Below are 27,977 nucleotides of genomic sequence, written 5' to 3'. Positions count from 1 at the left end.
TGCTAGGTTTGGGCTGCCTTCTCACCACCAAGGTTTGCTTCTGAACCCTCTATGCCTAACACAGTGTGTGACCTCTGAAAGAGGGTAAAACTGAGTGTTTGATAAATAAGTGACAGGTTTTTGTCACTGAGGTTGTTGACCTGGTGTTTGATTGTTAACAGAACTGGATGGGGGAGGGGTTTTGTCTTTGACCACCATCCACGTGAGTGATTTCAGCAATTGTGAGCCTGTCTCCTAACTTCTCTGAAATCATCATCTTCCTTCCCCTGACACTTGGCAGCCGCAGCTCATCAAGCAGTTGGAAATCGTTTTTATGTGCAGAAATGAACAGCTCAGTATTGTAAATTTAAAAAATGAAGAAATTCTTAAAGTGTAAACAGTGTACTTCGAGTCATGGTAGAAAGCAAGCATTTCCATTCTTGTGAGAGCAATGTGTGCACGTGTGAGTTTCAGATATTACCGAGTGACTGCAAAGTATATGTCTAGAACCTGCCATCTATATGCAAATAGTTTGTGGTGTGGTGCATAAATCCCCCACTAACAGTGTGAAGTGTGCATAAATTACGCAATAATATAGATGTTGCACATATGTTAGTTTGAGCTAATTACTATTGGAAATTTGGGCTTGTGGTGGGTGTGTTAACAACACATTTACAGGCCCGATGGGGGCGCTGGGGATGGTCTTTTCTGCAGTGGAGTGCTGGAGAACAGTGTGGCCCCTCAGGGCACTAAGAGGAGGGGCTGAACCCTAAGGCAGAGGGCTAAGAGCTAGGTTCCCTAGGCAGGGGCCTGGCTTTCAGTTTCGCAGGCCTGAGATTCAATTTTATAGGAGCCCTGGGGAGTTAAATGGGCCAGAGGCACCCTGAGATTGGGTTCTTCATACTGAGAATTCCACTGTCCACTGGGCTAGACTCTTACCTCGGCTGAGTTGAGTGGGTTCAGCGCAGAGCACAGACATTAGGTTCTTCTCAGGTTCAAAATCCAGCCCTCTCACTTACTGACTGTGTGTGTGAGACACCTGGGGGAAACATGAACCCTCTGTAAGGGTCTGTTTTCTCTGTAAAATGTGGGGAGAATGGGTCTGCTCTCAGGGTTGTTGTGGGCATCAAAGTGAAACTATTTGGAAAGAACTTGGCAAGCATAATGAAGCCCAGCTGGTGGGCCCTTGACTGTGGCTATGATTGTAGGAAAGACACAGGGGATGCTGATTCTAGTGAGAGGACTGCCTGGTCTGCTTATAAGAGCCAGGCAGTGGCAATGGCAGTGTCAGTGAGCAATGCAGCAGAATGCAGCATCTCCCCATTAGGGCTGGCCCTGCCACCACACTGCAACACAGGGGAATTGCTATAATCATGATTTTTGAGGACCTACTATGTGCCAGGCAAGTGCTTTGTATTTTTTTTCTCAATCTCCCAAAATGGAGGGGTGGTATTACTATTTCTGGTCTACTATTCTAGGAAATTGTAACTCAGAGAGTGGCAGCCATATACCCAGGCCATAGAGCTGATCAGAGGGAGCCAGGATTTGAGTCCAGCCCTGTCTTGAGTTTGGACTACACTGTTCTATGGCTGTCTTTTTCCATCAGTGCAGCCTCTCCCCAAGTAGTGCTGTCCACATGGGGACACATTTTTGCATTTTGAGTTCTTCCCGTTACATTCTCTGTGTTTAAAGCAATTTCAAAACCATTGGTGCTGTGTCAAGTTTCTGCTCATTGAGACTGACAGTACAAACTTCTCAGGCTTAACTTTCTGGTATAAAGACCCCTGAGCCTCAGATGATGTCTTAGGATGACTGGCCTCCCCTCACGTAGTATTTGGTGTTTATTCCTTGTTTATGTCTTGGCAGATGAGACTGAGGATCTCTCTGCTCCCAGAGTCCCTCTGTGCTGGGAAACCGGCAGCCCCCATGTGCTTGTGCCAGCAGTGAACAGAACACAGTAAGGCTGCATTTGTTGCTGCGGTGGATTGTAGTGTCAACTACTGCTCTGTCTTGTGTCTGTCTCGATTTATCTAGCCTTTCTTGGGCACACTGTTCACTTTTGGACTCACTCAGTGAGGAAGGGAGCTGGGACTCTGGATCACATTCCTCAGCTGGTGAGGGGAGACCCTGGGACAGAGTGGGAGGTGGCTGTACAAGAAGGTGGCACCTCTGAGTGCCCAAGGCTGGATGAAGGCCAGAAGAGCTGGGGTCGGTCTTCCCAGGAGCAGTGGTTAGAATCTCCTGTGGGTTTGCCCAACATGTGACTCTAGTTTGGGCTCCGGTTTCCTAATAATCTTATGGGTCTTGAAAGAGATGTTTTGAGTGTGTTGACTCATTAGCTGATTAATGGCTTCAAACTAGCCCCTCAAGGAGAACTTGGGAGGAAAAAGAACTTCACAACCTTCCTCGTTCTCCCACATTTCATTGACTTTGGGGTACTGGGGGCTGGCATTGGCCAGCCCCTGGGACTTCCCTAGCTGTGTTCTATAGTCTTTTTCTGTCCAGTATGGGAACCACCAGCCACATGTGGCTACTAAGCACTTGAAATCTGGCTAGGACCTGACTTTTTAATAATATTTATTGTGATTAATTTAAATTTTAAAAATCGACAATTCCAGCATTAGAAAAATTTTAGATATTTTGGGACAACTTGATTACCTGAATCTACTTTTCTAAAGGTAAGTTTTATGAAATCTAAATCAGATTGGGTATTTCTGATACAAATTTAGCATGCAAAGTGAGATGTGCTAAATTGTGTGTGTAAATGTAAAAATACACACCAGTTTAGAAGGCAATACAAATATAAGCTCTCTTATTAATAATAATTTTATAATGATTACATGTTAAAATGGTAATATAGTAGTTTCCCTTTATCCACAGTTTCACTTTCTGTGGTTTCAGTCAACTGCAACCCTAAAAATATTAAGTGGAAAATTCCAGATATAAACTACTTAAAAGTTTTCAATTGTGTGCCATTCTGAGTAGCATGATGAAATCTTGTGCTGGGTCATCACATCCCTTAGTCTAGTGTACTCAGACTTTATAAGTTACCCACCCATTAGTTACTTAGTAGTCATCTCAGTTACCAGATCTATCATCCCAGTATCACAGTGCTTGAATTCAAGTTACTGGCGTGGCTCAGCAGATTAAGTGCCGGTGTGTGAACCAGGGCACATGCCCGGGTTATGGGCCAGGTCCCCAGTAGGGGGCATGTGAGAGGCAACCACACACTAACTAGTGTTTCTCTCCCTCTCCCTTCCTTCCCTTCTCTCCAAAAATAAATAAGTAAAATAATTTTAAAAATACTTATTTCACTTAATAATGGCCCTAAAGTTCAAGAGTAGTGATACTGGCAATTTGGATATGTCATAGAAAAGACATTAAGTGCTTCTTACAAGTGAAAATGTGAGAGCAGTACATAAGGCTATTTTGAGAGAGAGAAACAGAGAGACCAAATTCACATAAGTTTTATTACAACACATTGTTACACTTTGTTATTGTTGTTAATCTGTTACTATGTCTACTTTATAAATTAAACTTTATCATAGTTATGGGTGTATAGGAAAAAAGGTAGTATATATAGGGTTTGGTATTATTCACAATTTCAGGCATCCACTGAGGGTCTTGGACCATATACTCCATGGATAAGGCGGAGTCTACTGTATTTTGGATCTAGTTGGCTAAATAAAATACACTGTTAAGATTAATTTCACCTGTTTCTCTTTACCTTTTTAAGGTGGCTACTAGAAAACTGGGGAGGCTGACTCAGCTTCTGGTCTGAGAAGCTCACGGCTCTAGGTTTCACTTAGAGAACATGCCATGGGGTGGATGTAGAAGTTTTGCAGGTTTGAAACAGAGTGATCATGATGTATGGCCAACTATGGACTTGTGGTGATAGTGATGTGTCAGTGCAGGCTGCGCAGTGTTAACAAATGGACCTCCCATGCAGGTGGGAGGCTCTCTGTGTGACAGGGTCAGGAAGAACATGAGAACTCCCTGTAATACTCAATTTTGCTGTGAACCTAAAACTCTTCTAAAAAATTGTGTATTTAAGAAAAATACCAAACTTCAAGCAGAGGAGTGGGGAAAACAAGAAACAAACAAGCAAAAATCAAAACCAGACATCTCAGTGTGCCATCAATGCTTTTTTGGTAAAGAAATTTGTTCAATTAATCTCTACTAATCAAAGAAGATGCTGCTTATCAAAGCTTGTCATCATCTGAGTGTCCTTGAGAATGCCTGTCACAGCACACAAAGCTGAGATGCAGGCAGGAGCTGCCTGCCCATAAAGTGAGGAGTTTCTCTTGAGATTTTCACCAGGAAATTCAGAGAGGGTCAGAAAGGAGGGCAATGCTGTTTCTTAATTTGTTCTCTGTTTTGGAGAACAAGACTTCAAATTAAACCTGGTGATTACAAGCAGACTCCACCCCCCTCCCCAGCTTTGATCAGGGACATGGTTTTGCACTGTAGAGCCAATTTCAGACACTGATCCTTTTCCCAGGCCCAGGGTTGAATGTTTGAGAGTCAGAAAGGACAGGAACATCTTGCAAAGTGACCCTCAAGAGTTCTAAGGGAACTGTTAATATTTAATTTCCTCAGCTCTGTGTTCATTTATGAAAATCATCAGTCTTAGAATTTTTTACTTTTCTGTTTGCATATTATACTCCAGTAAACATAGCATACTTAATGAAAGGCCCCAGATGTGGCTGTCACCATCGCCAAACCCACAGGGAACTGGAGGGTGCTGTTGCCCAAGGGGCTTTTCCACCTCCCCCAGGAGGCCAAGCTGTCCTTGCTGGCTTTGCCTGCTGAGGGCCTGTAGTGCTGGCTGAAATGACATGATGCTTTAGGATTTTGCGAATGGAGAGGATGGAGTTAATGATGATGGATTGCCAAGTACTTTCTACTCCTTTTCTACCATCTGCTACTTCCTCTGACCTACAGTCACCTTCACAGACTTCTTCATTTTAATAGGCTGGAAACAGGGGCCTAGAGAAGCCAAGAGATTTCAGCAAGGTCACTGGGCAAAGATTTGAACTCAGTTCAGTTTGAGTCCCCTGGGCCCCACAGGCTGTGCCAGGGGCCATGGCCCAGGGCTACATGGGGTCCCACAGGCTACAGCTAAGTGGGTGGGCTGGCCCTACTGTGGGATAGTCTATCAGTCTGTCAGTGTCTAGGAGCCATCCTGCCAATCATGGGATCAACTTGTGTTCTCCTGTGCCAGGCTCCATCCTTGCTCCTGTCTGGCACTTTACAAAGGTGTGACAGCCCTCCATCCCCCACCCCAGGACCCACCCCCATATAATGTCAATCAATTTTTCTCCCGCATTGGATCACATTTGCTCATGAGTGGCTCTGCGGCATCTCACCTCTGCCAATGTGTTGCCAGCCCTCAGAGGTGAGTGTGCAGAATGCTAAATGAGCTCCCTTGATGTTACACCTGAGACGTGTTTGTGTTATAAATGGGTACAAATTGAATTTGGCTTTAGGTGATGTATGATGTCTGTCACATTTTTCCCCACGGTAGGACAGCTAGAGGAGAGCTAATTTGTTCCAGGTTGGGCATTTCCAAGCCTTTGGAGTGTTTGGGGCTGCTGTCTTCCCTCTGTGATTAGTAGGATGGAGCCACAGCACTCTGGTCTGTGAGTGAGCTGGCCATTACCACCAGGATGCTTGCTCAGGCCCCCTGACCCTTGGCATGCCTGCCCAGGATGTCCCGTGGCCCTGACCAGAGATGCCTTTGCCTTTCTTTGACCCCTGAAGACCTGGCTTGGAGTCAGACAATGCTATATTTGAGTTATAATCTGCTGTTCATTATTACCCACCACATTTGGGTGTGGCTTGAAGCAAGCCACATGCCTGCTCTGCACCTGAATGCTAACTTCCACTCAGGAGCTTCTGGGAGGATCCAGAGGACGATCTGACAAGGGCCTAGCAAGGGTGTTCCATATGTGTAAATTGCTTTTCCTGACCTGTAAAGTGAGAACGTGAGGTCCACCTGCTACCCTGACAGGCTGGGGTGAGCAGGTTGGAGTGGGGTTGCACTCGTGGGCAGGAAAAGGGGAAGCATCCTCTGTTCTGAAGTCCCCGGTCCTGCAGAAGCTCAAGGTTGCTGCCTCCTCCCTGATGGGGCACTGTGACCATCATTGTGAGAATCTGTGGTGAGCATGGGGAGCTTGCTGTTGCAGTGTTTGTGGGAGCACAGTCACTTTATGGGGGCGCAGTGTTTGTGCAGAGGGAAGCTGGGGTGGAGGCAGCAGCTGTGAGGAAGGCTTGCAGTTGTCAGCACTAGGAGTAGGTTGTGTGTGGTCCCCTAGATCCCTCTGTGGATCAGAAGCCAAACCTGTCTAGATGTATCCCCTAGAGGGCTTCCAGGGACCACCAGGCCTCTGGCTTAAACTGCTTATGTTCCTCCTTTTGCCCTGACTTGACCAGAGACCCCTTCCTGTCCTTGATCGTCTCTGAATCTGGCACTCAGTATTGGGTCTGCTGACTATGCATCTTGATTTGGGGGTTTTGCTCATTCCATGTGTTGAGTGTCTTTGGGAGGAGGTCCCTTGTGGACTGGATCTCCTGGGATATGCCAAGTACAGAAAAATATATGGTTGTATCATGAGGAAGGAGGAGAGGGTAGTGTTTTGTGGCTGCTGGCAGAACCCTGGGTCTGAGGCTGGTGGAAACTCCTGCCACTCAGCCTCTCACAGGGTTGGGAGACAGGGCTGCTCCTCTCAGTGATACATCAGAGCCCAGTGCTGCACACCTTAGGGATGAGTCTGTGGCCGCAGCATTTAGCTCTTTGTCCAGATCTGGTGGTCTCCAAGAGCTTGAAAGGAATAGCCTCCGCTGCCCAGCAGCTGGTGTGGGCCCTGCTGTTGCATGGCATGCACCAAAGCCAGCTGTTTGCTCTTGGCCTTGGAGCTGTAATACAGAACCTGGAACCTGGAGTGAGAAATGGGTGGTCATGCTGTGCTGACAACGCTGTATGTGTAGTTGACGTTGCAGTGTAGGACATATCTGTCTTGTAGCATTTGTTCACTGCTGTCTTCTCTCTCCCTACAGAATGTGGGAGGCTGGAGAGCAAGTCTCTGCTTCACTTGCATCTGCCACAGGTGCTCACAAAATCCTGACTGAGCAGAGCATTTTTGGTGTTTCAAGGAGAGGTTTCTGATGCTAGGGTTTGGTTATGGTTCATAGTGTGGAGGAGCTCATGAGAAGTTTATGTCCCCAGGGCGGAGGGGGATGGCTCAGGACTGTCATGCCTGAAATGATGGTGTTGATCTTCCTGCTTGGAATGTGACCATTGCCCCAGACTTTTCCCCTTTATCTACTTTTATGAGGCAAACACACCACCAGTTGAGAGATGATGTGTTTGCCTCATACCAAAGGCCAGCAAGTACAATTTTTTTTTTCTGTACCCTCTACTCTTCATAGTGACCTGTGTGTAACCTCTTCCTGGGCTTTCAGACCCTTTCTAGCTCAGGTGCCTGGGAGAGTCTGTGCTTGAGGAGTGAGAAGGGTGCAGCACGTGTGTGGTGAGGTGGTGCCAGTCTGGGACTAGACTGTTGGACTCAGAGATGGGCCAGGCACTTGTGTGGGGGAGTGGGGGGGGGGCAGTCTCCTTCTCTCTTGGTAGCATTCCAAAGTCCACAAAGGACTTGAATTCTTTCCACTTCTTTCTCATCTCCCCTACATGTAATCTCTACAGCTGCCTTTCTTGCCTCAGCATGCTGTTACCAAATCATTCTCAGTTTTCAAGCCCAGCTACACTTCTTCAAGTGACTCAAGGGTAGTAGGACATTGGAATGGTTAGCTGGATTCTGATTGGTTGACTACCCCTTGTCCTGGGGACATTAGGGACAAGATGACTCACTGTCACAGTAAGTAATAACCCTGGGATGCCTGCTCAAGGATTCCAGGGAAGGTGGTGGGTGAACCTCCATTTCTGCAAACAAGGCTGAGACAATGGGCAGCAAAAGATGAGATAGTGTTCTGGGGCTTCATCAGTGCTCACCCAGATCTGATGTGGGGCCTTTCAGCCCAGCCCTCCCTGACAGCTCAACTTGCTCTGTTACCAGACACACATTAGGTCCCATGGAAGTTCCAGAGAAAGGAGCTGGAGAGCAAGGAAAGGTGATAGACATCTCTTGATACTTACCCATGCCTGGACTTTTATGTTGTTACTGTCATAAGCAAATGAGGGAACTGAGCGTCACAGAGGTTTGACTCATTTGCTCAGGATCTCACTATAGCAAATAAATGCTGGATAGAAATTGAACCCAGGAACCTGCCAGCAAATCCAGTCTTTTTTTCTGTATCATTTCACCTTCACAGTGACATGTGTTTAACCTTTTCCTGGGCTTTCAGATCCTTTCTAGCTTAGGGCCTAACAGAATACCGCCACATTGTAGTGTTTAATAAAAGTTTATGGAGTGAATGAATGAGCCAGCGCTAGACTTAAGATTGATACTGTCCTTCACCAAAGTCCCCTGGTCCCATGCATGTTGAGTGTAAGAGGTGAGGTCTCTAGTCTATGGTCTCTCAGCCTTGTGGTTCTGCCCATCAAAGTGCTCATTGTTTTGTGGGGAGACAGTAGTGCACGTATAAGAGGGACTGAGTTTAGGGGTGGAAGCCCAGGCTCTGAGAGAGAAGAGGAGCCAGATATGTGGCCAAACACTCTTCAGAGGCAACAACAATGAAATATCAGAGAAGCATGAAAGATGTGAAGTGGAGGAAAGAAAGGCTTGAGTTCATTCATTCATTTTGTTTTCTTTCTTTTTTCTTTTTTAATTATAGTTGATATTCAATACTATTTTATATTAGCTTCAGGTGTACAGCATAGTGGTTAGACATTTATATAATTTATAAAGTGATATTCCTGATAAGTGCACTATCTACCTGGTCCCATACATAGTCATTACAATATTAGTGACTGTATTCCCTATGCTGTACTTTACCTCTTCATGACTATTCTGTAACTATCAATTTGTACTTCTTAATCCCCTCATCTTTTCTACCCATCCCCCCAACCTCTTTCCCATCTGGCAACCGTCAATTTATTCTCTGTATCTAAGAGTGTTTCTATTTTGTTTGTTCATTTATTTTGTCCTTTAGGTTCTACCTATAAGTAAAATCATATTGCATTTGTTTTTCTCTGTCTGACTTATCTCACTCAGGTATGCACATTTAAGAAAAGACTCATAGAAATAAACTTATTTATAACTTTTGCCTATGTGGTTGAAAGTGAAGAGGGCTTGCTCCCTTTGATTCCTCAGAAAAAAATGTGCTCTTCCATGTACTAGGGATTCTGGAATGGTGATCTCTGACACTCTTATAAAATATGCTGCTCTTTGGGGCCAATCTGACTATTGAGACTTAGGCCGCTGGATAGCTTTCTCACCAGCCCAAGTTCAGACATAACATTGGGTGTCTTCATGGCCATGTGGTTACCCTTTGACTATGTGACTTCACATTTCCTTTGACCTTATTTTCAGTGACCCTCTCCTTCATTGTTCTTCAGCTTCCTACTTGTGTGGCTGCCCCTTGGTCCTTAGCATCCTCTGAAATGACTCCACCTCCCAGCTTCAGCTTTCTGACCACATCCTTAACACTCCCTTCTTCTTAACCTTCACCTCCTATACCTTCAGGGTTTTGATTGCAAATGATAGAAATCAGCTCTAGCTAATGTAACCAGTGAAAATAGTGAACTGTGAGGATATTGGGAAGCTCAGAGAGTCGGTGGGAAGTCTGGATAATCAGCTTGAGGAAACAGGCATCAACCAAGTGAGTTTGGCTCACAGAGGACACTGTTAATTCACACTCTTGACAACAGTCTGGTTAGACAGCAGGGCCATTGCCGGAGTCCCGCTGCCAGTTAGTTGCACTCTGCCCCACCTCTGTTATCATGATTGCTCTCTTGATTGTACCACCATGGTGTCAATACTCTTCAATTTTTTGTGTATTTTACCACTTTTATTAGACTTGGAGAGTTGGGAAAGACCCCATCTAGTTTCTGCTTTTACAGTAGCTGCCAGGGTATTGGGAGAGGAAATGTCTAGCCTCATGTAGTACTCTTATTCAGAGGCATGACCTTTTCTTCTACAAAAGGTAAAGTCATGGTTGAATTTCCCTCAAACCTGAAGGGAGTTTAGATGCTGGACAGCCAAATGAAAGCCAAATGAAAGCCAAATGGTCACTATATTTCATCCTTTTCACTGACTAAAGCCCAGATGCATTTATGCAATAACTATTTCTGAGCACTTGCCATGTGACTGGGTCTGTTATAGGGGCTGGCTGGGCAGTGCACAAGACATGAGAATTCCTGTTCACATGAAACTTTAGAGAGATAGACAAGAAATGCAATAAATAAGGATATGGTATATTTTGTGGTGATGACTTTTATTTATTTATTTGTTTAAAAGATTTTATTTATTTATATTTAGAGGGGAAGGGAAGGAGAGAAGGAGAGAATATCAATGTATGGTTGCCTCTTGTGTGTCCCCTGCTGGGAACTGGCCTGCAACCCTGGCATGTGCCCTGACTGAAAATCGAACCGTGATCCTCTGGTTCACAGGCCCGCACTCAATCCACTGAGCTACAGCAGCCAGGGTGTGATACATTTTATTTAAAAAATACAGGAAAAGGCCCTAGCTGGAGTGGCTCAGTAGATTGAGTGCTGGTCTGTGAGCCAAGGGGTCACCGGTTTGATTCCTAGTCGGGGCACATGACTGGGTTGCAGGCCAGGTCCCAAGTAGGGGGCACACAACAGACAACCACACATTGATGTTTCTCTCCCTTTCTTTCTCCCTCCCTTACCCTTTTTCTAAAAATAAATAAATAAAATCTTTTTTAAATACAGGAGAAGGAGATATGAAATGTTTACAGAGATTTCAAATATGGTGGTAAGAGGAGGTATGACTAGGAAGTTGACATTTGAGTAAATACCCAGAAGGTAGAAAAATGAGCTATCTGAAACACTAGCAGGAGGGTATTCTGAGCAGAGAGGGCAGCCAGTGAGGAGACCTTAATGTGGGAGCTTGAACAGATGTGGGAACTCAAATGTAATACTGTCTAATGAGGTGGGAGGCCAGTGTAGCTGGAGCCACATGAGACAGGCAGAGAGTAATAGGAGATAAAGTGAGGCAGGTAATAGTGCCAAGTCTGAATACTTGCTCAGTTTAAGTCTCTGACAATATGATCAGAAAGATACCCACTGGCTGAGTGTAACTGTAGTGCTATCACAGTTCATTGCTGGTTAGCATCTTTATATTTTGGCTAATGATCTTTATAGTACGCCTGTATTTGTTCCTCCATTCTCAACTGAAGGCGGGCCTGTGTAGGTTGATGTCCTGTATGGATTGTGAGAGGGACTGTTGTAGGGGCAAATGTGATGTTTGTGAGAGATGTTCTGGTGGTTTTCTTGTTGCTTCAGGACCTGACCAAGTATAACTAGGGATATTCCATTTGCACTTGATGAGGGGATGCTGGTACATGTGTCTCCTCTTTTGACTCAGGAAATCTGAAAACATCCAGTATACGTTGGGAAGTTCAGCCTAAGTGATGATATTGTTTTCATTGTTAGGCATCCATTCTCTCTTAAGTCTCTTGGCAAGTCAGATGCTATTTTGTAAGATGGGAATAGCTATTTTCCAACAGGGCATAACTTTGCTTCCAAACCCTAGGAACCTCCAGACAGGCCCTACTTTCCTGACCTCTGTACAGCATCCTGACTTACTGTTGCCATGTCAAGTCTGACTTATGGGAGTGGAGTTGGCACAGCAGCCTGGACAAAGCAGAGAGATCACTCTCTTTGGGTCCTACTCAGTGTTGTCAGAATTTCAACTCACTCAGTGAGTAGTTGGAAGTGATACACCTAAAGATGATATTATTGCTTCTGAAATCCCAGGAGGCCCAGAACATTGGCTCAGAACATTGGCACCCAAAAAAACTTGGCCATGTTTGGAAGGTTCCTGTACTTTCATAGAAATTATTTTCTAGTTATGTACACATATGTTACTAAGGCACTTGGTACCTGGTAATTTATAATCTCCACATCTTATCAACATAATTTCCTCAATATATTGGACTAGCATGATGATCTGTTGGATGGTCAGACAGTCAAATTCTGGTGAACTATGTGGCTCAGAGCCAAAAAGTTGGTATCGCCCTCAGGTAGGACATTGAAAATTTATTGTTGTATCTACCTGGAGAAAGCTAAGTGCTTCTAGTGGGTTTTGTTTGTTGGGAAAGAAGAAAAAACATACTGACAGATCAATAACTATGTACCAGTGGCTAGGGTCTGTATTGATTTGATCCAATAAGGAGGCCCCATCAGGAACAGCATATATAATTGGAGTCACCACTTGATTAAGTTGATGATAATCCACTGTCATTCCATAGGACTCATTATCTTTTGCATCTGCCAATCTAGAGACTTACATAGGGATGTGATTGGAATCCTCTGCTTTACACCTTTCAAATTTTAATAATGATGCTAATTTCTCTGATTTCCCTAGGGAGATTGTAGTGTTTTTATTTTCATCTTTCGTCTGGGAGAGAGAAATGGTTTTCACTTTGCCCTTTCTGCCTTATTCGCCCTTAGTCAATTTTCAGGGAGTCAATTAGGAAGTTCATCATATTGCTGAAGATATCTATTCCAGACACCCATTCAGAAAATGGAGAAACAACCATTGAGTAAGGCTGGAGTCCTTGGACTTCCTATGAGGCTGACTTGGATCAAAAGTCGATTTTTCTTTTGACCTCCATTAGCTCGTCTCTGACTGATGGGCCCTGGTGATGGTCCAGGTTTCAAGGAATTACGATTGCAAAGATTCAGCATCTAATAATACCTAGCAGGTCAGGCTGTTTCCTTTTTTTTTTCAAATTTTTTATTTAATTATTTTTCAAGTACAGTTTTCTGTCTATTATTCCCATCGCATCCCACCCCCATGCTCCCCCGCTCCCTCCCATTTCCACCCTTCTAGGTTGTTGTCCATGTATCTTTTATATATGTTCCTCTAAATCCCTCCCCTATTTCCCCTGAAATTCCCTCCCCTCTCTCCTCTGGTCACTGTCAGCCTGTTCTCTATTTCAGTGTCTTTGGTTATATTTTGCTTGCTTGTTTGTTTTGTTGTTTAGTTTCCTGTTAAAGGTGAGATCATATGGTATTTGTCCTTCAACACCTGTCTTATTTTATTCAGCATAATGCTTTCCAGTTCCATCCATGATGTTGCAAAAGGTAGGAGCTCCTTCTTTCTTTCTGCAGCATAAAATTCCATTGTGTATATGTACCACAGTTTTTTGATCCATTCATTTACTGACGGGCACCTAGGTTGCTTCCAACTCTTGGCTATTGTAAATTGTGCTGCTATGAATATTGGGGTGCATAGGTTCTTTTGGATTGGTGTTTTAGGGTTCTTGGAATACAATCCTGGCAGTGGAATTGCTGGGTCAAAAGGCAAGTCCAATTTTAGTTTTCTGAGAAAATTCCATACTGTTTTCCATAATGGTTGTACCAGTCTGCAATCCCACCAACAGTGGACCAGAATCCCCTTTTCCCCACACCCTCTCCAACATTTGTTGTTTATTGCTTTGTTTATGATAGCCATTCTCACCGTTGTAAAGTGGTATCTCATTGTGGTTTTAATTTGCTTCTCTCTGATAGCAAGCGATATTGAGCATCTCTTCATGTGTCTCTGGATCCTCTGTATGTCCTCCTTGCAGAGGTGCCTGTTCAAGTCCTTTCCCCATTTTTTAATTGGGTTAGTTGTCTTCTTAGAGTGAAGTCGTGTGAGTTCTTTGTATATTTTGGAGATTAAACCTTTGTCTGAGGTATCATTGGCAAATATGTTTTGCCATACAGTTGGTTCTCTTTTTATTTTAATGCTGTTTTCTTTAGCTGCGCAGAGGCTTTTTATTTTGATGAGATACCATTTGTTTATTCTTTCCTTTATATTCCTTGCTCTAGGGGACATATCAGTAAAAATGTTGCTGCATGAAATATCTGAAATTTTCCTGCTAATGTTCTCCTCTAGGACTTTAATGGTGTCACGGCTTATATTTAAGTCTTTTATCCACCTTGAATTTATTTTGGTGTATGATGTAAGTTGGTGCTCAAGTTTCATTTTTTTGCATGTAGCTGTCCAGTTCTCCCAACACCATTTGTTGAAGAGGCTATCTTTACCCCATTTTATGATACTGCCCCCTTTGTCGAATATTAATTGACTGTAGAGAGTTGGGTTTATTTCTGGGTTCTCTAGGCTGTTTCCTTTTCTTCAGTGAAAAGTTGTCCTGATAAACAGTTTCAGGTCTCGTTGAAAAAGGCTAAGAACAGTCATGATACTTAATTGTGATATTTCAAGAGGTTCAGGTCTTCCTTTCATTTGAAGAGTTCAGGGTCATTCAGGGGGTTCAGGGTTTGTACAGTGAATGAAAACAGTCAATGCTTCCATTTTTATGGGTTAAATAGGCCTCTTATTCCTCCTACCCCCCTGCTCCATTTATATGAATTAAGTAAGGTCTTGGTAGGTCACCAGTCTACTTTGTTTTGGGGACCTCAGGGTCAATTAATTAACCATCAGCTGTCCCTGGAAGTGAGAACGTTATGATGCCCACCTAGTCCTGCTGCTTATTCCAATCACCAGGCTCACTGTCTTTGGTGCTTGGGTGCTGCCACTTGTCTTCTGTCTGCCTCTGTTGAAATAGGGCCTCCAGTTTCAGCTGCAGTTGAACTCTGTAGCCTGTAGAGATCATGCTCTGAAATATTTTCCCAAATTGCTTGTACTCTCCTCACCTTTGTATCTCAATATTTCTCAATACTTTGTGAAGGGAGTGGCTTATGGGAGTATGGTGAGGGTGAGCAGAGGGAGATGGCACATGATAAGCTGATTTTAGTAATCTATGGTCTTTGGAATACTCTATCTGCATTATGTCAGAGAAGTTCTGGCATTTCACCTTCATTTGGAGTGAATCACTGTTGACTTTAGATGTCTGTCAAATAGCTGAGCAAACAATTAGATGGCTTCTAGTTGCTTGAGTTAGAACATTAAATATAGAAGTCTGGCAAGTGCCTCCATATCAATGAATTTAATCTGATTTGAGATGTATTTTGGTGTCCTTGGTCTAGTCCATTTAGGGTACGTTCCTATACATGTATTCCTGGTGTAAATTAGCTAAGTCCTGTGACATTTTGTGTGTGAGCAAGCCTCCCACTCACAGGCTTAACTTTGCAAGTGGTCCTCCAAAGATGCTGGGATCTAATTAGAGATGTAGAGACAGTGAAGTGTGTGTGTGTGCGTGTGCAAGCGTGCACGTGTGTGAAATAGTTTTCAGTGGTGTTAGGGCATGATGAAATTGAGTTTCTTGTTTCAGAGTAGAAGCTGCAATCAAAGGAGTTTGGGCCCTGCAAACAAAGGAGAATTATGCTTACAGGGGAGGGAAGAGAGGTTATCTCAGCTGATATGGGAGGCTGAGCAGGATTGAGAGTAGTGAGGTCACTTTGAGTCCTCTTAATTCTCCCATTAATACCCATTTCAATCATTTGCTCCCTACTCATTCTCAGTCATTGCCCCAGCTCCACCATAAGAGACTTGGTGAGGTTATGAATGCAACTAATATTATATTTAAGCACCTGTAAGGCCTAAACTTCAGAGATCTGAGTTTTTCTTTCATTTTTATAGTACAGTTAGAAACTGTGATTCTGACTTCATTCTCATTAATTTCTTCATGCCTTTCATACTGCTTTTTGGGAGTGGAGCCTTAGTCCCCCAAAGCCTTGCCTTTAATTAATCAATCAATCTATTAAGTCATTAATCATTATGTCAATCCATTAATTAACCATTTAATAGTCCAGCAAGTGACTATTTAATAATTCATTATTAACCATTCAATCACTCTATGAATTAGCCAATCAGTTGAAGGGTAATTTATCCATCCATTGAATAAATACTTAATGAGTATCTATTATTAGGTATTATTCTAGGTGTTAAGATATAGCAGAGGAAAACAAAAAGAAACTGAGAAAAATCCCTGACCTCATGGAGCTCTCAGTCTAGTAGACATTTTATTTCAGATGATCACAGGTAATAATTTAATGAGTTGTTATTTCATTACTGCAAAGTACTGTTGGCTTTCAGCTTCTCATTCCTGAATTCCAATGAGAATTTCATTATTTTACCCCCAGTGGCACCAGATTGTCAGTTCCAGATATCTCTTATTATTTCTTATTACAATAGACTATTAACTTGTCCTTACATATTCACTGTGACCACCTCTGATCCTCATTCAGAGTGATTTTTTTCCAAAGGCAAAATGTAAAAGTCATTTCCTGCACCTACTCTCTCTTATCCAAAATTCCTTTAAGATTTTAATTGAATTTGGGTAAAGATCAGAATCTTAAATGAGGCCTTTATAGTCTATCTACTGCCAAACTTTGCACATATTTTCTCTGCTTTGTTGTTACTTCAATCAAACACACACACACACACACACACACACACACAAACACACTTTTAAGAGGTTACTTCCTTTTCATCTTTCATAAACAATTTAAAGCTCACTTCCTGACCCCCTTCGCATTGCTGCCAACATGACCTGTTCCTTCAGCACCCTACTTGCTTTTTAGAGCCCTTAGCTGTGTATGTGATCAAGCATCCAACATTAGGACTGTCTGATGAAGGGTTCTTCCTTTGCTAACAAACAAGTTGGGCCCCAGACAGCAGATGCCATGTTGGTGTTTGTTTACCATTGTATTCCCAGTGCTCAGCACAATGTCTCAATGTAGCAGTATTCAATGATGATTGCCTAATGAATTAATAACACCATGATATGCATTCTAAGGACTGCTCAGTTGCTGACAAAATAGGGATAGTACTGGTACTCTTGTCAGCTGGGCCAGAGTCCCCTGTAAGGATTCCAGGGGCAATCAGGGATAGCTTCCTGGAAGAGAAACGTGAGCCAAGAAGTGAATTAAGTTTGTTAAATGCGTCTTTGACGGTAGCCTGGGTCTTTTTGTTCTAGATCCTATTCTATGCCTAATATTCAAACCTGGCTAAGGTAATTGTTGGTTTGAAAGCACTGTCTAGAGTCAAGGAAATGGAAAGAAGTAGCACTTTGGAGTATTGGCCTTTGGAGACCAGTGAACATGGGTTTCAGCCTGTAAACTTCCTCCCCATTTATCTGCTAATGATTATGATGTGGCTTTTTGGGTTTATTTCCTTTTTGTCCCTTCTGGTTTCTGATACAGAGAATTTAGGCAGTTTTACAGACTCCAGCTTAGGTTGGGTTAGAAAACTTCCAGGTTATGTGTCCCTGTCCCTGCTTCTGCCAAGTCCTTTCAGAGAGCGAGAAAGCCTTTGCAGGGGAGGAGCATGAACAGTGTTTGGAAACTAGAACATAACTACAGCTTATTACATTGTTCTAGCTATTTTAACCTTTTTTCTAGGCGATGAGGTCACCTCTTTTATCACTGCTATTTCATTTGTCCAATAAACTCCCCATTATCCATCTTCAACAGCGTGGCCTGGCTTTATCTCAGGCAAATCGGTTCCAGCAGATAGACTGATTACAAGCCATTTCCTTCTCAAATTCAGTATCTTGATGTTCCTGTTAACTTTCATCATTAGGCCTGTAGAATTCTCTCTTGCTCTGCTCAAATGCTTGCATAAATAAAAATGGCTGCAGCTAAGCCCCCATCCGCTGCCATTTAAATCCCCATTTATCTCACTCTGGGATGCTGGCATAGAAGCCTCATTTATGCTGTTGCTTTGAGGAATGTCAGGAGGGACTTGCTGTTAAAGAATTCTCCTGCAATAAACATTTGTACCCCTTGCAAGGATTAGGTCACAGCATTTGTCTGACCAGAGAAAGTCAGGTGTCTTCTCAGAAAAATGTTACTACATTTTTTCATTTATATTTTGGACCTCACAATTGGATTAGTCATAGTCCCTGGTTTATGACACATTCTCATTATTACTCTATGTAGCCAGAGTTTGTTATATAGCATTTTGAATGCTATATAATATTACAGTGGGATGCTATTGTAAATGGTGCCTCCTTTCTAATCCATTCTCCTATTGATGGGCATTAGGCATAGTGCCAAGATTTTGCTATTATGAACTGTGCTGCTGTGAACATTCTGGTGCATGTTTCCTGCTATATATACATGGGTAACTTTGTCCTGAAGTGGCATTGTTGGATTGTCAGACTAAATGTGCAATTTACAAGAAAGTTATAAATTGTTTTCTAAATTGGCTGTATCAATTTATTCTCCTCCCAGGAATGCATAGAAGTACTCTCAATTCACTGCTCTGCAGCACATGGAGGGCCCTTGATCTGTGTTGACGGAATGTGTGTAAATGGTGTTTTATTATGGTCTTCATGCTCATTTCTGTGACCACCCAGGAGAGGAAAGGTCTCACAGCTTTATTGTTCACGGTTGTTTCTTTTTCCTGAATTGCCCGCTTCTGTCTTTTGCTCATTTTTCTGTTTGTTTGAAGATCCTTTTCTTTGTTGTTCTTTATATATTATTGATATTAATCTATTGTCAGTTATAACTGTTATAAATATTATATTCTTATTTGTCTTTTTTACTTTATTGAAAATTTTTATTGATAAACAGGAGTTCTTAATTTGGATATAGTCAATATTTATCAACCATTTATTTTATATAGTTTTTTAGCGTAAGAAACTCTTTTCTGTACCTAGAACAGAAGATATTTACCTATATAAAGGTGTTAATGGTGTTAATCCAGTTACAGTTAATGTTTATGTTTGGAGTGAGTTAGGGATTGAAATTCACTTATTCCCCCAAATGGATAACCATATTCTCTGGATCCATGTATTGAATAGTCCCTCCTGTGTCCCATGACCTGGTCTGCCACTTTTGTCATCTAGAACATTTCCATATGCCTACAGTATGTGTTTCAGGGCTGTGTATTCTATTTCATAGGTTAGCCTATCTGTTACTGCCCTTGTACCACAATGTCTCAAGCTGTAGCTTCATAATAATTTTGGTATCTGGTAACAGAAGCTGTTTCTCATCAGTCTTATTTCTTGGTAGTATATTGGTTATTTTTGTTCTTACGTAAATTTGAGACCAAACTTATTAGGGTCCATGAACATCTTGTTGGGATCTTGAGTAAAATTGCATTAATTATACAGATGAATTTGGGAAGAATTTACATCCACATAATGGTATGCATCTTCATTTATTTAAGGTTTTCATAGCTCAGATAGAACCTTGTATCCCAATATTTCTCTTGGCTGCCGCCATGAGAAGCCCTCATCTAGAAGCCCTCCACAGTCCTAACAGAAGCCATACCCCATAATTATACATTTACATTTCTGTATATTGTCTTAATTCAGTGTCTGATCACTTACTAAATATTACCAGGAGGTAATGAATGTCTGACATCAAGGAGCCTGGACTTGGCTGTTACAGCCGTAACTGTGCCCCTCCATCAGGATTTTGACCACAGATTCCTTATTTGACATTGGCAGTTAATTTATCAATGGTTTCTATAGGTGTTTACTTTCACTTCTCTTGATACTGTTTTCCTGGTAGTCCAGGTATCTTGTGCTTTGGTATATATTTCAATCATGTCCACACCTTCGTTCACCTGCTACCTAACTGATTAACCAATTGAGTAGTCTGCATGATTAACCAGGACACTCCCCCAGTAGCATTTACCCTTGTCCTTGGTTTCTCTTAGTGTGTTGAGGGAAGCCCCTTCTGTGGTAGGAGGACTGAAAGTTCTGTCTTTGTTTCATTCATTTAGCAAGTTTTTATTGAGTGGAGCTGGCCACTGGCATACACTGATGTATGTGCTGGGGGAAGAGGGTATCCAGGGAGCTCAGGGCAGAGCCATCAGGGTCAGCTGGTTAGAGCTCTGGGCCATGCATGGGGTCTTTTGCAGAGAAAAGCATGTTCAAATCAGCAGTCCTAACACCAAAACTGATTAGCTTTGAAGATTTCTGACATGTATGATATTTGTGTTTGATTGCTGGCAGAGCCAACCCATGTCTGCCACCTTGGCTTTGTGTGCTGTGTGCTTTAGGGAAAGGTGTGGGATTTGAGTCCAAAAGTGCTTTGTCCCTTTGTATCCTGATGGGAGACTTGGGCAAGTTGTTTAGCTTCTCTAAGCCTCAGTTTTCCTCCTTATAAGATGGGATTAATATTGATAATAGGTACCTGGGAATGTGATGTTCTGATAATTAATGGCTTCTTTGTGATTCTTTCAAGAGATTCAAGACAGGAGGGAATAGGAGCAACCCAGCCAGGCCTTTTTTCATCTGCCCATTGACGGCTGTATTTGGGCTGCCTCTGCCAAGAAAGGGCTGGAGAGAGGGTATATGAGTCAGGGTCTTCCAGAGAAGTAGCACCAATAGGATGTGTGTTTGTGTGTGTGTGTGATTTATTTATTTGTTTGTTTATTTATTTATTTATTTATTTAAATAAGTGGCTCATACAGTTATGGCGGCTAGAAAGTCTAAAATCTGCAAGGTGACCAGGGAAGAACCAATGTGCAGATGAAATCTGAAGGTCTTTTCCTGGAGAGTTTCCTCTTGTTGGGGGAGTCAGCCTTTTGTTCTCTTTAAGCCTTCAACCAATTAGGTGAGGCCCACCCATATTATGAAGGGCAATCTGCTTTACTTAAAGTCTACTGATTTAAGTATAAATCTCATCCAAAAATGTTCTCACAGAAACATCCAGAGTAAAGTTTGACCAAATATCTGTTCACTGTGGCCCAGCCAAGTTGACACATAAAATTAACCATCACAGAGGGGCTTTGGGAAGTTCTTTTAGCACCTGTATGTCTTCTTCAGTGATTAGAACATTTTTCAAACACATGTAAACATCAGGGAGAATTGCAATATACCACCCTGTCCATTTCACAGAGGCAGAATTCCAGAGTGTAAGAGCACAGATTTGAGGCTAGATGGCCTAGGTTTGAATTCTGGATGTGTAGCAAGTTACTTACCTTGTCAGTGCCTCAGTCTCCCCATTGGTAAATGGGGGTAAATAGTAGTCTTCCCTCAGAGTCATAGTGAGGGTTACATGATGTAATATATGTAAAGCATAGATCAGTCACTGTTTCTATCATATCCTAGGTCTAATAAGTTTTAACATGCTATGTTTGCTTCAGATTTTTAAAAAATTTGATTTATTTATTTTAGCAATAATTGTGCCTCAGATAAACCTCATTGGCTATGATACTGTCACTGCGCAAAGCTGATTTATTTATTTTAGACAGAGTGGAAGGGAGGAAGACAGAGGGAGAGAATCATCAGTGTGTGGTTGCCTCCCATGTGCCCCCCACTGGGGACCTGACCTGGCCTGCAACCCAGGCATGTGCCCTGACTGGGAACTGAACCAGTGACATTTTGGTTCATAGGCCAGTGCTCAATCCACTGAGCCACACCAGCCAGGGCCTGCATCAGACTTTTAAAATGAAAAATCACATATAGTTGAAGCTTCCTATGTTTCTTTCCTTAAGCTCACTTCCCTTTTTCATTCCTCAAAGGCAGCATTGTCCTGAATTTGGCATCTAATTTTTTCTGCATCTTAACTACATATCGATTAACACGATATAGCCATGTTTTCTGTGTTTCCAGTGGTGAAATTTGATATCATATTGTACATAATATCCTATAACTTGCTTTATTTCTTACTCAGTTAATGTTTTGGGGATTTAACAACTCTGACATACAGAGATTCATCTCATTTTAGCTATGGATTGGGTTCCTTTGTGTGAACAATTGACTTTCCTGGACCTCTGTTGGCAGACGTTGGGGAGTTTCTAATGTTTTGCTGTAATAGGCAGTGCTGTGATGAAAGTGTCCAATGGCTTTCCTTGTGTCCTGTGTGTGATGGACTGCAGTTAGGGTGGTATGTTGGAAGTTCCCTGAGTATTGCCAAAGAACTCTCCAAGTTAGCTGTACTTTATTTTTTACGCCCTAACACTTGGTTGATGTTGTTGGACTTTAAAGTCTGCCTATCAGATATGTATAAATGGTGCCTAGTTATCACATATAGCTCCCTGTTTGCAGATGTTTGAACATATTTTCAGATATCCATAGGTCACTAAGTTTCAAAACCCTATAGAAAGAGAGCCACTCTCACATTGGTAGCTTTCTGCGCGTACTTGGGCCTGGTGGCAGCCTTCTGTGCATACTTGGGCCTGGTGAAGACAGCAAAGTGGTCAGGGCCAGCCAGGGCTTCACAAGCCAGCTGCCCCATGTCCTGCTGGCTGTCAGAGGCCTTGGTAGTTTTGAGGAGCTCCATGAGCTCTTTGGAGTCCAGAGCAGTTAGGCTCTCCTGGTTAGTGACTGAAGTAATGTTCTAAGTGGGGCACAAGTGCCAGAGAATTAAAAATACTTCTTGTTTTTGAGTAGGAAGCTGACATGTTCTCAGGACAGCAGGGCTATATCTGGATGAGCAGCTGTCGGGTGCCTCGCGGGCTCTCCCAGCCAGCTGATGTGCCGAGGGCTCCCAATCTCCCAGCATCCTGCTTCCCAGGAGCAAGTCTAGAAGAGGTGCAGGTGCAGGCTCAAGGCCCGCAGCTCTCTACTGCCACTGCAACTCTGCTACCCTACAGGACACTTGGCATAGTGTGGAGAATTAATGCCACTGGACCACTTTAGCATCAGTTGCAATTAGTACTTTGAACAAATTAATGCAGGGCTATTGTTTGACCTGTTTTCTCCTATTGGGGTACCTTGGGAGCCTTAAAACAGTTTTTTAAAATCAGTTTGCGGCTTATCCTATTTATATTTGTACCTTCAGCAGAGTATATAGGATATGGAATATAGTACATGTTCAGTGAATATTTGCCAAGTGAGTAAATAAACCATTGACGGAAGATGCATGATCCTCATCAACTGTGGTTTTGAAATGCCGCTTTTGTTTCTATATACTATAAAATTTAAATTCCCCAGTCTTAATGTATGCATAATTCAATGTAGTTACTTTAATCAAAGGAACACAGCATTAAACATGTCTCCTTCCTAGAACATGTGGCTGAATCTGGGGGTTTGTAAGGGGTAAGAGGTTTGTTTATACCCCTCCCAGACCCAGTAATTACCACGAGTATTTTGTGAAAAGGCCAGACGGTTAAACAAGGATTTTACTGAGACAGGAAATTGAAACATGGAAGAATGCAAGTACAAAAACACCATTAAATTTTATATCTGTGAAGGCCAGTTCAAAACTTTAAAAGAGGTATAGCCTGTATTATTCAGGGTGGAGCAAAAGCAGGTTTACAGTTGTATGTGAAGCAGAATTTATTCTTGTATTATCACTTATTAATTATTGCATCATTTTTCACATAAACAACTGTAAACCTGCTTTGCTCCATTCTGTGTAAAAACATACAACTCAGGGAGGCTTTTTTTTTTCTAAGCAGTTCAAAAATGTGATTCAGGATAAGGGGTGCAGAGAATTAATGCCACTGGACTGCTTTAGCATCAGTTGCAATTAGTACTTTGAACAAATTAATGCAGGGCTCTTGTTTTACCCGTTTTTTCCTATTTTCTATAAAATCTTGATTTTGTAGGTTGAATTGTATCCTCCAGAAAGGTACTTTTAAGTCCTAATTTCCCTTAGCAGCCAATGTAAACTTATATGGAAATAGAGTCTTTCCAGATTTGATAAAATTAAAATGAGGTTTAATTAGGGAGGCTGTAATCTAGTACATCTGTTGTTCTTGAAGAAGAGGGAAATTTGAACACAGACACACAGAGAGGAGACCGTCATATGATAATATAGACACAGAGGGAAGACAGCTGTGTGAAGATGGAGGCAGGTTGGAGTAATATGGCCACAAGCCCAGGAATGCCTGGGGCTACTAGAAATTTGGAGAGGCAGGCAGGATCCTTCCTTCCCCAGTGGCTTTGGAGAAAGCATGGGCCTGCCAGTACCTTGACTTTGAACCTGTAGCCTCCAGAAGTGTGAGTGAATACATTTCTTTGTTTTGAACCACTCACTTTGTGCTTACTTGGTTACAGCAGCCCTAGCAAACTAATGCACTTGATGTAGCTGTAGTTTCAATAATCAATATCAGACATGTTCTGTGGATAAGGGGACTTTCTGAACCATTGGGTTGGATGCTGAGCTGTGCAGCAGAATCGGACACCACTGAAGCCGAATCTCTGCTTTTATAACAGATGCCCTTTCATCGCATGGCCAGATTCCTTTAGGAAACCCTTTCAGACAGCATACAAGAAAGTTTGGGGATCAGCACTGTAAGAACAAACCAGGTTCAGGGAAAAAAGTGCCTGAACAGTGTTCCTGGCTCAGGAGGGGACCACATCTGCTCCATCAATGCTTTATCATTCTTCTTCTGTGTCTTCTGGTTTCCATGTGTTTTTTGTTTTATTTGTAAATTTTTAGCCTAAGAAGCTCTCGTGCAAGGCCTTAGAGACTGATTGAGGCATGCCACTGTGCCCCATCTGGTTTGTGTCATTTTACAATTGTTGTTTCTTTTGTTTTTGTTAATAGTCCTCTGGATCTTAACACATACAGAGATTCATGGGGTCACCACCTCAATCAGGATACCCAAGAGTTCCATAAAAATTTCTCTCTTACTATTTCTTTATAGTCCCACCATTTCCCCATGCATTACCCCTGATCTGTTCTTCATCATCATAATTTTATTATTTTAAGACTGTCATATAAATGAAATCAGACAGTATGTAGCCCTTTGAGACTGGTTTCTTTCACTATAGAATAATGCCTTTGAGACTCATTCATGTATGTGTCAACAGTTCACTTATTTTACTGCAGAGTAGTATTTTATTGGATGTACCATAGTGTGTTTATCCACTCACCTGCTGAAGACACTTGGATTGTTTCCAGGCTTTGGTGATTATGAAGAGTGCTGGTAAAGACACTTGTGTACATGTTTTTGTGTGAAGATTTTGTTCCTCTTGGGTAAACATCCAAGATTCGGTTTACTGGGTCATATAGGATGTGCATGTTTAACTTAATAAAACAGCCAAACTTTTCCAGAATGGTTGACTTATTTTGAGTTAGCCTTTGTATAAATTGTGAGGCTTAGTTGAAGGGTTTTTTAGGGGAAGGGGATCCATGGGTATCTAATTGTTCCTACACCCTTTGTTGAATATCTTTCTCTATTGAGCAGGTTTTTCACCATTAAAATCAATGGGCCATATTCATGTAAGTCTATTTTTGGACTCTTTGCTCTGTCCTGCTGATCTGTTTGTCTATCCCTTTACCAATATCATGTCTTGATTACTTTAGCTCTTTAGCAAGTCATAAAATTGGATAAAGTGATTCTTTCAACTTTTTAAAAATTGTTGTAGCTATTCTAATTTCTTTGCCTTTTAATTGCTTTTCAAATACATTTTAGGAAAAACATGTCCATATTTAAGAAGTACTCCTGGGATTTTGATCATATTTGCCTTAAATTTATAGACCTACTTTGGGAGAATTGACATCATTGCCATGTCAAGTCTTCCAATCTGTGATCACAGTTTTCTTCCATTTATTTAGGTCTTTGATTTTCTGTATCAGCATTTCATAGACATTCTTTACAAGTTATGTTAGCTTTATAATTCACTTCTCTTTTGGAGCTATGGAAGTCCGACAACAATGAACCATTCAACCAGGACAAGTAAGAGGGGCGGAGCCAGCAGTGGAGCAGGGTCGGGCAGGAAAGATCCCCCAACCCAGGTACGAAGGCAGCTGGGGTAGCAGTGCAGACCCAATGAGGGTGCAGGGCAGACTGACTTCGGTCACACATTCGCACACAGATAAACCAGCAGAGTGAGCAGTGAGATGGACCGCGCAGGCCCCGGTGGGTGAACCCAGCAGTGGAGGGCTGACCAAGGTCGCATATTCGCGCACAGTGGGACGCAAAGCGTGGGCCCCAGCAACAGTGGCAGCTGTGGCGGGAGGTGGCAGACTAGACTGCCATTGCTCCTCTTTGACCCCACCCCCACGTACAGCGTCACAACCCAGCGACTGAGTTGCCCGGCTCTGGTGAACACCTAGGGCTCCGCTCCTCATACGTAACAGGCACAAACAGTCCAAAATGGTCTCTTATTTTCATATATGCTGGAGAACTGCCAGCTGCCCACGCTGCTCCTCCGGCAATTGGTCAGGGTCCTCTCCCATGTGTACAAGGAGAGGGAATCCACTCTGTCCTACTCCGTTGCCATCTTGCCTCCCAAATCCTAGTTATATACCCATTTTAAAGATGAGAGAATTGTGGCTTAGTAATGAGACTTGCCCAGAGTCAAAGTCAAACAACGCTTTTCTGTTGTTGGACATGATGTCTCCTTGAAGGGCAACCCTCCTGCAGAAGGTGCTCCAAGCCCTATCAGGCAGCTTCCCAGAGACAGACAGCAGGTATCCCTGCCACAGGGACAGACACCACATCTTTTAACCTCACTGGACTCCAGCCCCGCTGAGTCATCTCCACAATGAATCTGCTCATCGGACATGTCTTGGGCCAGGGGCTGCAAGCTGTTTCCATTTTTCAAACACAACAAAAAACAGGAAAGAAAAATGAGCAAACTAGACCCAGAAAGGGGCTCAATTAATGCCGCCAAATAGTTCTTCCAGCCAAAAAAGAAATGCTCCATCTGGTCTTACAGATGCCGTACAGTGACCCACAGTTGGGCAGCCAGGCCCTCATGGGAAGCCATGAGGATCACAGTTGCTGTGTCCCTGAGGAGGCAGAAGTAAGGCAGGGTGGTTTCCTTGGGGGAAACCTGACTTAGATTGAAGTTGCCTGAAATCCAGCCAATAATTGCTAACAACTGTAGTCTCTGCAACACTGCTGCCCTTGAATTACACACCTGGAGTCAAGGTCTGAGAACCACACAGACCCCCAGGTGCCACTTCTGTGTATCTATAAAACCAACTGAACCCAAGACATATTGGGAGGCCCTGGGACACAGAAATAGAGGTCTATCTTGGCCAGAGCACCAGGCACCCACTTCATTTACTGGTGGGCTATTACATGCTGGGTACATGAGGTGCAATTGTGACAGTGGACAAAATGCTGGGGTCACCCCAGTGGTCAACTGATGGTCTGGGAACCATGGATGGAACCTTATCTCCAGTTAATGAGGCAAGATTAGGAGAGCAGCCTGTGGTGTTTTAAAGGGAGAGGCTTCTGTGGACAAGAATCCCTTATTTTGTTAATGAAGTTTAAAGTTTCTTGGAACAATGAAACAGCACCTAATCTCTGAGATTTATTAAGAAGAGAAAATGGTATTGTCACTCCAAATGCCACTGGGCTTATAGTTTTCAGCACTGCTACCAGCCCATATCTGGCTGAAACCAAGGCAAATGTAAAATTAACCTTTATAGACTCTGTTAGGTTTCACAAACTTACTATAAATGTTTCAAAGGCATATAATTTTGTGTTGTGTAGTCTTTTCATTTACTTTCATGTTAGACTTGAGGGTCTTTATGTTACAAAGTGATTTTCCAGAAGTGGAATCTTGTGCCCATAGACAATTATTCTGCACCCATAGGAAACGGAAGCTTCATATGTAACAACTCCATGTTGAGGCCTCACTGAGGAAAAAAGTAGTTCTCAATATGATATTATGAGCCAATTCTTTGATTTTCCATCTACTGGCTATCCTGTATTTTGTTTCTGGGTACACCAAATGTCCTAGGAACATCTGGCTAGCAGAGGAGTCCCCAACTAGTGAGCAGTTGGATCCCCTGCACCCTGTCTGTTGGTTCTGTCTGTTTCCAGGGACTTCCCCATCGTGACTATGTTGTGCAAAGGTCTGCAGCCTTAGGGATGAGGAAAGTTTGTGAACCCCACTTAGAGGGCTCCATAAAAACTACACAAGGAAAAAACATTCCATAGCAGATTTAGAAGTGCATGTCTGGTTAAGAAGCACTGATAGAACATGATGGTGTAATAACACACCACCTTGATTCTTCCCTTGAATGTAGCCACAAAAACTGGACAGAATGCATGGAGCAGCTATTGGAAGAATCTGAAGAGTAAATAGTG

General features: G+C 42.6%; 1 protein-coding gene and 1 non-coding gene across 2 annotated transcripts in view; one reads left to right on the top strand and one right to left on the bottom strand.

Annotated features, from left to right (window-relative positions):
* GRID1 (glutamate ionotropic receptor delta type subunit 1) overlaps positions 1-27,977 on the top strand; it is a 722,282-nt gene that overhangs the window by 313,582 nt on the left and 380,723 nt on the right. The window lies entirely within an intron of this gene.
* LOC118989668 (U4 spliceosomal RNA) lies at positions 21,072-21,207 on the bottom strand. Its single transcript, XR_005067045.1, has one exon. It is a non-coding gene; the product is annotated as a U4 spliceosomal RNA (small nuclear RNA).

Source organism: Sturnira hondurensis, unplaced genomic scaffold (genome assembly GCF_014824575.4).
Source record: "Sturnira hondurensis isolate 20B ecotype Veracruz unplaced genomic scaffold, ASM1482457v3 Scaffold0006496, whole genome shotgun sequence".
In the NCBI taxonomy this organism is placed as follows: Eukaryota; Metazoa; Chordata; class Mammalia; order Chiroptera; family Phyllostomidae; genus Sturnira; species Sturnira hondurensis.
Note: the sequence above shows the minus strand (reverse complement) of the source record. Positions and strands in the feature narration are given on the sequence as shown.